The sequence below is a fragment of the Cardiocondyla obscurior genome, linkage group LG11, assembly GCF_019399895.1.
Source record: "Cardiocondyla obscurior isolate alpha-2009 linkage group LG11, Cobs3.1, whole genome shotgun sequence".
Classification (NCBI taxonomy): domain Eukaryota; kingdom Metazoa; phylum Arthropoda; class Insecta; order Hymenoptera; family Formicidae; genus Cardiocondyla; species Cardiocondyla obscurior.
In genome coordinates, this window is record NC_091874.1 from 5,950,780 (window position 1) to 5,964,858 (window position 14,079).

A 14,079-nucleotide genomic window follows, 5' to 3' on the forward strand; every position below is an offset into this window, starting at 1 on the left:
AGCGAGGGCATTAAGATTTTCGATTAATGTCGTTCCATCGATTTGCGAATCACATAAAACATACACATATATATGTATAAGTAAATAGTATAGGCACACGTATAAATATCAAAGTAAAAATATACCATTAATTAATTATTTCACTTATCAACTTATTTCAAAAGATTATTAATATAATTAATTAATTATATTCATCGGCTATTAAATTTAATAAATTCATTTTATATATTATAAGTTCCAAGTCGTATGTTATAATGATACATAATTTCTGCAATTAAGAAAAAAAAATATATATATGTGTATATTTATAATTTTTTAATAATTTTTAAGATGAAAAAGGCAGCCTTAGCTACGTGTGTGAGAATAAATGGTTGGTTTCGTTTACAGCTATTCTTCACCAGACGCGGCTGGTCTGTGCAAACACACGCGCCGGAGACAAAATCCATGAATATGCAAGCACGATCTAGCGGCGCTGTTCATTTCTGAATATCCGATGAATTTACGGGCGTATGTTTTCCCTGCATCGCTCACGACTGTCTCGATGGAACCGCGGTGACCGCGATTAGAAAGCGAGGCGAACGGCAGATCCACGTACACGTGGACCTGTTCCGCAGACCACTTCGAGATATGGCCTCTCGTAAGTCTGTGCGAAAGATACTTGCAGGGACAGCATGCAGCTTATTCATGAATAACAAATATAATACAATGCGATATGAAATTTTTCAGAACATGTCTATCTCGGTCCCATCCTTTCCATTACGATAGACATGCTTTCCCTGCGCTTGTAACTTGCAAGTAAAACTCGAACATTCAATATTAAAGTTTCGACTTTTTCAAATATTACAGAATTTTGTTTGTCACTTTACTACCGTGACGCAAATAACATTTAATCAAGAATACTTAGAAAAAGAAAAAAAAAAAAAGTTTACGAGTTTATATTAGGTATATTGAAGTGCTTATCTAACTTGTACTTATCTTGACGTGGGTTTTCAAAAAAACCGTATATGCCGTATTGATTTTCATTTGTTTTTACCGTAGTTTCTGAAGTAGCCCGGTGCACATTTTACCCGCGTTTTATTTTAACAGTTTGTTAGTTTTTCCTCCGTTTCCCTGCACTTTTCCAACACGAAATGACCGGCGTATCTCTAGCGGGCGGAGCCCGATCGTATGCCCTTCTATTACATATCGACGTATTTTCCCATATCACGGAGTGCGGAGAAACGAAAGTGGAATACGCGGGGAGAAATGAGTTTATTTAAGCGTGAGTAAACGCCCTGTGCTGCGCAAGCACGAGTCGGTATCGACAGACCGATACCGAGGTAAGTATCGACGCGGAATTTCAAAAACGCATGACGGTAGAATCTCCTCAGATTCCCCGGGTAGACGAATATTCGTGGTGTTCCGCCTTATTGAAAGACGGCACATGTCTCGCGAGTTTGCCATGCCTGCAACGAGCCGTGAAAATGTGTGGTCTATCCTGATGCGAGGTTCTATCTCCTGTTGCCTAAGAGCTTGAGCCGAGGATCGGAATAAAACCTATCTTTAACTGCCTAACAATATTTATTTTAAGTCAAATTTAATTAAGCTTATTGGGAATTCAATCAATTTAAGAAATATTCTGTTGTTATCTTATTAACACAGATGAAATTATCATTTGCTTTTCAAATAGAGTAATCGCAATTAAATTGAAAAAGAAATTAAATTAAAATCTCTTTTATAAGCAATTTGTTAACCGTTGATTAAGCCGATTAAAGTTTAATTATTGTAAAAAATGTTAAAAATAAATAAAAATTATTTTATATTAAATTATTAGGTTTCTTTAATTTTAAAAAAATTATTTCCTTAAAATTATATATTTAATTTTAGTTAACTACTGGGATTCGCGAATATTTTCTGTTACGCTTTGCGACGGGGAAAATTATTTCTTTTTTTTTTCGCTTTACTTTTGAAAATGTGCGCAGTTGAAAGAAATAAATTATAATATTCTAACATATTTCATTTGAAATTTGATCACAGATACCACGCTAACTCATAAGAGTGATGGATGATATTTTTTGCATGTTATAAAAAGCTTGCGTCCAAGGCGCAGTACGTCGTACATCAATATTTGTATATTGAAAAGTAGAGAAAGAAACAAACTAAGCGATTTGTCAAGAATAAACGAGTAAGAGTTCTTAGGTGACCATCGCATATGCATTCAGATATTTAACTTGTATTAACATTTTATACTTGCACACTTTTCTTTCTAGCTTCAAGAAAGATTTACAATTTATAAAGTAAGGTCAAAGTCTTCTCGTTATCGTCTATACCTTTTCCACTACAAGAAGCGAAACATTAAATTCTTTTATTTAACGTTGTCAATTTATCAAAAATGTTAATGTTCAGATGATAAGTTCGGTTCCGAGTTAAAAAAAGAAAAAAAAATCTACAAATTAATTAAATTCAAAATCCTTTCTTTACACGCAACAGTTATTGATCGCGTAAAATATATTAATCGATTATCAATACAGAGTATGCGGTGAATGCACACAGAAACCGCATAGCGATTAATACTTCAGAACGTAAATGCTGCGAAACGTATCAATGATCGGAATGTACAGGGGGATTGACAGTGGCGTTCCGTTTATAACAGAAATATTCTATGTTAATGAATTCGGGCACACCGTATATTATTAAAGACAGCTTTTGATGATTATCACCAATCATCGATCACAATTACGTTCTATTCGTACTATTAATAAATGCAAAAGGATTATAGCTGAATCCTAGTTTCTCCGCATCGACTAATCGTGCGTCGTTCTCACATAGTTGCTAGTATAATGTACCAGCTTCGAAGTAAATTATGTTTATCCAAGCGTTTGATCTGACCTCCTACGGTAATATGTGCGACGTATAGTAATTATAACTTTATTAATCTAGCTGGTCAATCGTGGGATAATTGTTAGCACAATATTCCCGGATGCTCGTATATGGCCCTAAAACTCGATCATTTTGCACAGATTGGAAGCAACTACCGACTCCCTAACTTCGAAAATAGACCTTTATTGATGTAAGCAGAGTGAGAAACTGACTGAGAAGACAGAGTGAGCCGAAAGCAATGATTTAAACACTTTAACACGTTCCCGTTACCTTGAACTTTAATATAGTACAGACGACATATACGTTTCATTTTCCTTTTGCTCCATTTAAATTAAAAAAAAATTTTTTTAATAAATAAAAATTAAAAATGATATGAATTATATGAAACCGGTCTTTGAAAAAAATTCAATTATCGTAAAGCGACTTACGAGCATTTAATACTCGTGTTACGCCCAGCGAATTTGTAATCCATCTAATATGTCGTATCGTACGCGCAATGATATGTAAATGAGCAATCGTCGGTGTTGAAGCAAACGTGTGGGATTTCTGCATGAGATAATGTACTGGTAAATGTACATCAACGTTGATTACGGTTTTCACAATGAGTGAACCAATTTGCATAATTGATCTCGTTTAGAACAACAATAAACGATTTTTTAATATTAACCTACTTATTTCGTGCGATTGAATTGTAAGATACGGAATATTTTGCGCTTCATTGTGCCGATGAATCGCGTTACTGACTAACGAGAAGTCCGAACAAAAGCGGTCAAAATATATGAAATTATATCATAAATTCGATCATTTATTTGCGTCATTTGTGAATTGCCGTTTTACGTCCAATTCTTGCTTCGACGTACTGTAATAATCGATTAAACGCTAATCAGTCCAGCATACCAACGGTCCGACAGATAAATAAACACGTAAATAGCTTTTCCCTACTAACTCGACCGCAGAGAGTTTCAGGGATTCCGAATAGCAGACTCGAACGAAATTGTATCGATGTCAAGTTTAATGGTAAATATCGCATTTACATCAATTCGTAGAATTACGGCTCATTAGTTCGATTTCTAGTCTTTCATCTATCAACTCAATCTGCTGTAAAATTATGGACAATTTATCTTTGAAATTGGTGTCAATTGGTATACAAATTCGAAATGTTAATCGAGAACATATACAAAACTATTCAAGTGAATTAATAATTTTGTTAACTAAAAATGACGCTGGCCCTTTTTTCTTTTATAAATTGTAAAAAGTCGAGAAAGAAAACTGTTCTTTGATAACTGTTCGTTTTATTTATCTCCGATTTATAGCTAGTTTTCATCGTGAATACTTTGTCGGGATTGTCAAACAGGGGAATAAGTAAACAGCTCTCCCATTGAGGTAAATACGGGATGTTGAGACGTGAACGCATCTGTCGCTGTGAAAATGATAAACTGATATACATACCACACAAATGTTCTGGAATGTAGTGCACAAGCGCGAGCATCAATAATGGATTAGCAAAAGTAACAGTATCAATTAAATGGAAATTGAAACAACGGATACAAGCTGCAGCGTGCAATCTGAAATCTCACTACCTTTTACAGCATTGTCTTTCTATCATTTCAATACAAACCGATACTAATTTTACGTTACAAAAGGGATTCGAAAATTTTATTTTAGATATTTAGATTAGCAAATCTATTCTTTTGTTTTTTTTTTATTTTATTTTTTCTCTCATTGCTATGCCACGAGCGAGGCTGCATAATTGTACGGTGCTTCGTTACTGCGAGGCTGGATTATCGATAACTGATGATGGGAAAATCTCCTTGCAGTGAGAAGACGATGAACGTATCTCTCTTTCCAAAAAGAGAGAGCGCGTCATATTGGATGGGGCTAAATGAGAGAGTGCCTCCGCGGAGCCCTGCGCAAATCCGGACAGACGGAAAATTGAAAACTATAAATTTCTTTGCTTTCTTCACCGTTTATGCGCGCCGAAATCCACCACCACCGTGATGCTACCTGCGAGAGTTCCCGGTCTTTACGACATGCTTTATGAATCTATATGCATTCCGTCATTTAAAACTCAGAATAGGATTCCGGACTTAATATCATTTAAATAGTACTTATTTCCTAAATCGTAATATCGTGATAACCATGGCAGATATGAATCTGCTTTGATAATGTGAGCACTGATTTTTTTTTTCTTTTTCCTATCTTCCTTTTTCTCTCGTTAAAGAAAAATAAAATAAAATTTCAAAAAATTATAAGTACAATTTTTACTAATTATAAAAGGACGAAATATTGTAACATTTTTCTCCAGAAGTAATTATTAAAGCGTCACTGACACGGAAATATTATGTAAATACTTTTTGTCACATCGGTACGTCTCTCATAAAATATTTTACATTTGAATTTTGAAACATTCGTGTCATCAATGCGAAATAGATTACAGATATTTCTATCTATGTTATTATAGTTTATTAACTGTAATTGACGTAATTCTGACGAAGACTGATTATAATGTTAATTTGATGTGTTCGAAACAAGCATATCGATGTTAATACTTCATCCATTATGAAAATTATACGGCTAAAAAATTATATAGGTCAAGCGATCGCGAATCAAGGGGATATGACTATAGATTATTGATTTTTGTCGTAGTTAAAGCCATCACACGGCACTTTTGCCATGAATGTAATTTACTTAATAACAGGACTTTTGATTAATAACTAATAAATTTAATAAATACATATGCACTGCACTAATACATCTTGGAAATTGCAAATATTATTCTAATAATTAAATTAGCATTGCTGTACCTAATTTGCGTGGCATAATAAAAAAAAATAAAAAAAAATAAATCCCAGTTAATATCTACGTAAAATATTTTACATACATTATAATTTTACGTAGCTTATAATTATGCCGTACAATTCTGTTGTATAATTATCACATTTCTCTGAATTATCTTTTTCTTTTACATGATAGTTATTATTTTAATAATTTAAACTTTTAAGTGCGCATATATTTATTAAAAATCTATTGTTAGTATTTGCAATGTTTAATATTATTTAATATTAATATTTGATAAAATTTTAATATTTAGTCCTGATTAAGCCAAACCGGGACGCTTGTGAATATCTAAGATTGACATTTGTACGGGTTTGTTTAAAATTTGCTAAGCTAATTCTCGAGGGAGGAAAAGCGAGTTGGGAAACACACCCGAACTCGTTGGAGTGACCGACATTTGTCCCATAACGTGCGATTCCCTCCGCGCTAGTAACAGATAGTACGGGACAGACGCACCGCTGGTAATCAAAGTCCCGTGTCGTCATATCTGCCGGCAGGACCTGTGCCAACGAATTTTGGAGATATTCGAGAGTCTCGAGATGAGCAGGAAAGGATTGCAAAAGAAACACCATGGGGAAGAAAAGAAGAATGAAAGAAATAAAAAGAAAAAAAAAAGGACCTACACACACACACACAGATGGAGAGGATGAGAACGGCCAACGCGACACGGAGGAATAGAAGGAGGCTGGTGGTGGAGGGTTGAGAATTAGGGGTTGGTCACAGGCAGCGTGCGCGCGAGAGGGTTTTACCAGGAAGGGAGAGGGTGGAGTTCCCCTCTCACGTATTCTGTCTCTCTTCTTCTCTCTCTCTCACCCTTTCTCGCTTTCTCGCGCCCTCTCTCGTTCACTTCCAACCCCTCTGGAGCGCGCGCGAGCATTCGAGATTCGAGGCGGTGTGGAAACTCGAGCAGACAGCCAGTCGCTCGCCGTACGCTCCACGACGTGGCTCGAGAGTGCTGCCTGGCCGATCGAGATAAACGACGACGACGATGACGGTGGTGTGATGTCAATCCTCGTCGATCGATCCTGGTCCACGTCGTAACTCGCCGCTTGTCTCGAAACGTTGACAGACATTTAGCAATCTCGCGCGCATCCCTCCCCCCCAAGTAGTCGATCGTCGATCGTTACTCGGCCGGAATCCACAGGTACTTTCGCAGTTACGGAGATCGATCGGTGTTCGCGTAACGAACGGATAGATCGGACAGATATAACCGTGCATCAATTAAAATCGATCGAAATATATCGCATTTCCGAAATACTTTAGTTTATCCAAGATCCCGTCGCGTAACGTGCGCGTTGTGTCGATCGCGAAATCGTGAGGCGAAACGTGATGATTTACAAGGACAGGAAGGACTGACGGTCAGGCTCGGCCGGAAAAGCGATTGATTTCGAACACACACACGAGAGGAGTATTTAAACAAAGATTGATTGGGAATAATTGCTTATTTCCGGTAATCAGTAACGATCCTTATGAGCCAGCGCGTGAGGCGTGCACACTATTCGTCGGCGCGGTTCCGTTTTAGCTGTTGCAGGACCAAATTTCTAGCCAGGAAATTCAACGTCGATCGACGGGGCAGTGACGCGTTGAAATTAGCTGGAAGTGCCGGCGGATCGGATTAACGTGATTGCTGTCGTTGCAATTCCATCGTGTCTGCTAATGGCTGCTGATCCAACTGGAGATCTAAGTAGTGACAGCGAATCAATCGCAAAAAGCGAAGGTTGAAGGCGATAATCCGCAGAGTAAAAGAGGGAAGGACGGGGGTGCGGACAACTCACGAGAGAAGCTCAGAGAAAAGTGGAACTTTGCTAGGAAGATTGAGGGACGATCACGGTCGAGTAAAGGAACACAAGTGTCGTTGCCACAGAGAATTTAATAAGCCTTCTAAACGCCCGTCCCGTGGATCGGATACGGCGTCGTCGGGGTTTCCGATCCGCTGTCGCAAAATATTTTAGGCGATCCGTCGGCACTGAATAGCCCGGCTTAAGACGGCTTCCCGAGTGTATCGCTGTAATCGCGCAGCGCGGGTAATCGAAACGATAGTAGACTGAAGAGCTCGAAGGCTTTTCCCTCGTGGTCGCATCTCTCTCTTCCTCTTTCCCTCCGTTTTCCCGCCTCTTTCTCTCTCTCTCTATCTTTTTTCTCTTTTTTTTTTCTCTTTCTTTATCTCTATTTCTCGTTCGATTTTACCTATGGTAAACACGCGACACTAGAAGCGCTTCGCCATGTACGCATGACATCATGTCGACATCTGTGCGTGACACATCGTCAGCTCGTGACCACGTCGAAAGTGACGGTGCACCCCTCGGCGCATCGAGGAGTGTCGACGGAACGAGACTGCGATCTACCGGTCCACGACTACGCGGATGCAGCATTACATACGACGCGCCCACGCGATATCGCGGCCCTATGGATCGATCACGCGGAAGACTCGTCGGGTGATCTGGGAATGTCCCGTCGTAGATAATCGTCGATCATCGAGCGACATTGCTGCCGGGATGGACGGTAAGTCGCGGATCATTAACGGCGCGGACGCGCGTTGCTGTCGCGTGCTGGCACGCCAATTTCGTTGGCCCAAGGTCCTCTATGTCGGCAGCCGCGCCGGTGTCAAGGGTGTAGTCACGTGTGCGATTTGAATTGCTAAGGAGACCTCGATAACTGATAATTAAAATACGATGTGAGAGAGACGAGGATTTATTATTAGCGAGGGGGAAACGCTTGAGACAAGCGTGAAGTTGGTGTATCGTCTGTTTTAATTTGCAAGTCGTGTCGCAAAAATAATTGTTAAAAAAAAAAAAAAAAAAAAGAAGTTAGAACAAAAAATAAATAAAAAAAATTACATTAATATAAAATGGATAGAGCATATTTTACTCGCCGTTTTCTAAAGTCCTCGAAATTTATGTGCAACTAACTTTTAAATACATCAATTGCATTTTTGATGCAAAAGAAATAACGTGTGTATCTCACATTTTTTAATTTTTATATATTGCTCGATATATATATTTTTTTTTTAATTGAAATAAATTGCGATATACGATTGAAGATGCTCATCAGGCGGTTACGCGATAACACTAATTGCGAGCGTACGTGGTCACCGTTCGATTCTGTCGGGATGTGAAATTTTTCTGACACGGCCACAAACGAGTGGGTAATTTTTTCGACGACGTGATAGTAAAGCTGGAGCAAGATATAATATAGCCGCGGGCTAAATTCGCGTCGCTCGAATTAAGGGCTATAAACGAGAGAACTGCGCAGGGCAAAAAGTATAACACGCAGAGATGGAAAAGGGATTCTTTTACAGCCCTTTTACTTCACCTCCTGTTCCGGTATCGACTGTGCACCAGCTTTTCCTTCCTTCCACCTCTTCCCTCGTTCTCACTTTCCGCTCCTCTGCCCTATCTCTTGATGTATTAAAGGGGCACGTGAAATATTCCGGAGGCATTTTCATTACCGTCTCTCTGGGAATGCACGCAAGTTGATAAGCCTTTCTGCACGAGGGCGTAGGACAAAGTGGATTGCGAAGAAGAGAATCGAATGTGTTCGGTTGTGAATTTGTCCTTTTCTTTTCTTTTTATTAATAAAAAAATTTTATTTTTAGTAAATTCACGCACAAACATATATACATGTTTTTTAAAGCGTTGTAATTAGAAAAATATTAATTTTTCACAGCGCGGGTATTTGTTATAGAATGCAAAATTAATCCCGACAATGTTAATGGTTGGTATTCGTCCCAGCTATTTCATTTAAATTGGCTTTTATCCGAAATGAGTAAATAACGAAGCGCGACGAGTACAAATTATATATAAATAATTTAGATTGGATTTTGTATGATAATTATATGTGTGATATTTATGACAACATAAATATTGTTAATTATGATGAGTGGATAAATAAAATTGCACTTGTTCTCATTTTCTCTCTTTCATAATTCATATCTCCCTTATAATAATCTTTCAGAAGTAAAAAGATCAGTTGCGTAACGTGAAATTAACTTGTCGCAATGGCAATGCATAATATGAACAATTTAATAACTAGTCTAATGTAATTATTTATACGTTCCTTAGTTATACAAATTATTAATACGTGACAAACTGTACTAAACAAAATTTGACACGATTAGACATAATTACCACGGTATCTACCATTGTCTATATTTATAAAGTTACCAAAATTAAATTAATGTCTTTAGTAAAAAAAAAAAAAAAAATTATGACATTAATAAAAAAAAAAGTATTTATATCTTTCAAGACTATTAAATTACAAAGCACTCAATCGACAATCGTGCAACATTATTAAACGTATGCATCTTATCTTTACAGTGAAAAAGCTAATTAATTCTTTTCTTTAAAATTGATAACTTCGAGAGATGCGTGTAGGAACAAATGTATAAATTTTCTCGAAATCCTGACGGCGAAACGATTCGTCCCAACAAGTTTTACCGTGTCTCGTCGTATCACGGGTATTTTAAAACGCCACCGATATTACGAAATTATATGGCAGCATAAGCTGTGGGAGTTAGCGATCGTTGGATTTTGTGCAAATGGGCTCTCAGCAGGCCACTCTGCTTTTTCAGGCACAATTGAATCCGCCAGCACTCACGGCAGTCCTCCAGTCCAGTAGTTGACAAGGTAATTCCAGTAATTCCCTGAATGCACGGTATTTTACAAATTCTTTGCGATCCGGGTACTTGCGATCGGTGTATTTAGCATATTGAGTCATTTCCATAAAAAGCTATTGCACGATTGCCGGCTAGAATTACTATTACGTAAGTGATATTAGAGAAACGACGCGAGGATCACTTTTATACTAACCTTTTCATTGCTAAAAAAAAAGAAAAAAAAAATTGCTATTTTTTTTATAGATATATTTTAATTTATCAGTTTCCAGAAATGGAAATTAATTAATCAGGTGCAGTTCACGTTCGAAGTGTTACGATATAAGAAACGGAAAACTTGTTCATAAAGCGGAGGAAAGAAAAATGAGATCTCGAATACGTACATGTAAAGCCGTCACATCTTTAGATAATTGATCGGGTGCGATCATGCAGTGAGAAAAGCAAGAATCTTTTACAGTTAATTTAATGAAACACGTTTCTGTGCCATTACCTGTTGCGTTCACCATTATTAGGCATACTAGCGTGACTTCGACGAAGAAAAATGACAATTCGGTCGTTCGAAGACAGACGTTTCTTATTCATCTTCCTGTCGTTAACTACTTTACTTTAATCATATTTGATACGTTTGCGGAGACGTACTTTAGAAAGAGGCCCGCCGACCTCCGCGATAGTGTGAGTACGTGCGTGTGTTTACGTCGGCCGGCAATTTTCTCGCTCCAAGTTCGCAAGGTGGAGGACGCGCGGTGGTGGACGGCAAGAACCGGTTTGCCCGGCGAATTCGGCAGTCGAGCGAACGTTGCATAGGGTCAGCAACACAACAGTAAACAAGTACGCGGCAAAAAAACGATCAGATATCTATTTAGATACACGATCCGCGCTGGACAGTGACCAGACGACCGATACTAGACAGATATTGTTCTTCTATTTTTTAAATGACAACTTGATTTTTTGAAGATACTCGCAAAATAATAAAAACCTTCTTACTTCAATATTAATAAATTAATAATAATTAATTTTCTTATTGTATGCAGTGTGACATACTTATTAATTTGTAATAATCATGAAAAACTATTTGTTATTACTGACGTATTAATTATTTTATTAACATATGGATATATGTATCATAATTTAGTAATAGTAATTTAATTATTCAGGCTTGTTAAATTACATAATAGTTTAAAGCATTGTTTGCAAATTGATATCAATATATAACAAGCTTTGCTTTATTAATAAAAAAAATATATATATTCTAGTAATAATACTATTTTTCTAAAATATTAAATAAAATGTAATAAGATTTTTATCATATTCTGCGATTATTTAAAAAAAAAAATTTGCAATGATTTACGTGGTTATTCTTACATATAATTTCAAATCACTTTTATTCGAACGATTATTAACGATTAATGTACACGGCATAGCTTAACATTGTTAGTTAATATGTCAAGTTTTACTTTTTAGTTTGTTTCATTAATTATGCACGTGCAACACTCGTCGATATGTGTCACATGCGAATGCGCATACGAATATTTGCCCCACAGCAGTTAATAATTATCGCATATTATTTTATGAGCTAAACTGTTAATTATTCAGTCGAAGAGAATCCTTTTGTCGTTTATAAAGTTAATACGACGCTCTCTTTTATACTCGTGCATTAATATTGAAATTTTCATCGTGCCAATTTATTTATAAACGTATGCATATTGATATATACTTCTATTCAATTTTAGATTTTAATTGCATGAATTTTCACATCAAGCCGGCTAATTTGTTTCAGTATACGATTCTCAATGCATTGCCATCGCCCTAACAATTACCTTCACGTTTCGCAGATTCGAGAGCAAAGTACGTTCAACTGAATACATTGCCGACGCGAGAATGTTTCGAATGATTATTGAGTTGCCGGAGACATTTGTCATTTTTAAATTAAAACTAATGTCAGAGAAAAAGAAAGACTCACCTCGGATACATATCGCGGTACTCGAGATAATTCCTTACGATCATTTCTCACCGAAATGGTGCGCGCCAAATGTCTAACAGAACACCGGGCAGGAAGGACTCCGCATTAGCGAAGTTTCGTGCTAATTGTATGTAATTAATTATATCATTATTTCGGCGATTAATCTAAGTCGGGCTCACCGCGGCGGTAAAGGATCATATTTTTCCTCCGCGATGTACGATATTCTTCGTCGCAACTGCTGCACGAGAGCGATCAATCTAGGGAGATATGATTTCATTTCTTTCTTCTCTCTCTCTTTCTTTTTTTTCTTTGAAAGACAGAAAATGACGTTACGTACAAAGGAGAAGAAAGATGTTGCCTTCGCGGCTAGATGAAAATTACTGAGAATATATTGCAGAAATATTTTCTAGTCGTACCATGGGGGGAGAGTGTTTCAACAACGATTTAATATTCGAAAACAATTTCGGTACTTTTTGCACATATATATTCGTGCGTCGAACATTTCGAAGATCGCGCAGCGGCGTATTTTAAAAAATCTGAAATTTACGGCGACGTACCAAAAATTCATGAACGACGGCGCATGGAATATGACGTTCACTTTATTCCCGTGAAATTGAATCACAAATGACGTAGTTACATAAAACATAAGCCATTTTTCTAGCTTTAATTGCCAGTATTGTGTGAAAGAATAATCAATTAATTAATCGAAAAATTTACGAGTTCGATAGGCACGTGATCGTAATATTCCACGGTTTTGTCAAACACGTTTTTAAATATTCCTTGATTCGTTCCCAAATTGGAAATTGTAAATCCTAACATGTTAAATGCGATATCAAATTGCATATGATAGTCGCACGTATGTACATAGGCTTAATTAGTGCCAATTAACAATTAGCGGGATATTTTTATTTCCACAAATTCGCGCTACATTTACCACGTGCAAATAAAAGCGTTCATTTATTTATTTGCACCGTACTCGGTGTTTCATTACCATTGCACACAACTCTATTAAACTTCAGTACGACGTTATATGAGCCAGCAAACATATTGCTTTTATGAACAAGAAGAATAAATTGGAGTATATCGGAAATGCACGTGGGTAACGCATAAGCAATTCGATAAAAAAAATTTTTTTTTTCCCTCCCGCACCGTAAGAACTATGCCGTAGCTTCATTGGGGATATATATTACAGAATTACCGCCCATTTCCCTGGCACTGAATCATTTTGCTTTTACGAATGATGGGCGCAAGTTAAAATTCCCAATCGCTTTCTGAAAGTCCGTATTATTCTTGCGGAAGACGTTTTTCAAGACGTTGCACGGTTACGTAATATCGCCTCCCTCCATTTTATTTTTATTACATACGTTATAGAATAAGAGGAACGTGCATATCGATTTTCGATGTTCATAAGCACGCATTTGCATTTATCCACTTATAGCACGTGCACGCAACGTTTGTCATCGGCACGAACTGGCAATGTTCTTGCGCGTAATTCTCAAAGAGAGAAAGGGAGAGAACGAAAGCGGGCAAAGTTGTATCGAAAGCCTGTTTGCGTGCTCGCGAAAGTTAGCTCGTTGACAATGCAATCCTTTGAGACTAATCTACGCGAGAATGGACGAACTCGCATTACTAACGCCTGTGAGATTTCCTGCGTGGCGCATGTCTTTTTATATTCCACATATTCCTCATGATAGTACTTGAAAACTACGTTTATCGCGTGCGATTGAGGCTCTTTTATTCATATTGCGTTACCATCCAATTTTTCTCTGTTGAACGGATCTAGTATCAAAGCGTAAATTATGCTATGGAATTT

The 14,079-nt window shown here is 37.2% G+C and overlaps 2 protein-coding genes across 5 annotated transcripts in view; one reads left to right on the plus strand and one right to left on the minus strand.

Moving 5' to 3' along the window:
• The window catches only part of LOC139106514 (dicarboxylate carrier UCP2), a 46,565-nt gene that overhangs the window by 29,647 nt on the left and 2,839 nt on the right, over positions 1 to 14,079 (minus strand). The gene's annotated exons all lie outside the window — the stretch shown is intronic.
• The window catches only part of Dop2r (dopamine D2-like receptor), a 190,795-nt gene continuing 183,296 nt past the window's right edge, over positions 6,581 to 14,079 (plus strand). For all 4 annotated transcript variants that reach the window (XR_011546372.1, XM_070663351.1, XM_070663353.1 and 1 more), the window contains exon 1: positions 6,581 to 8,196. The gene's annotated coding sequence lies outside the window, so the exon portion shown is untranslated. The remainder of the gene's footprint in view (positions 8,197 to 14,079) is intronic.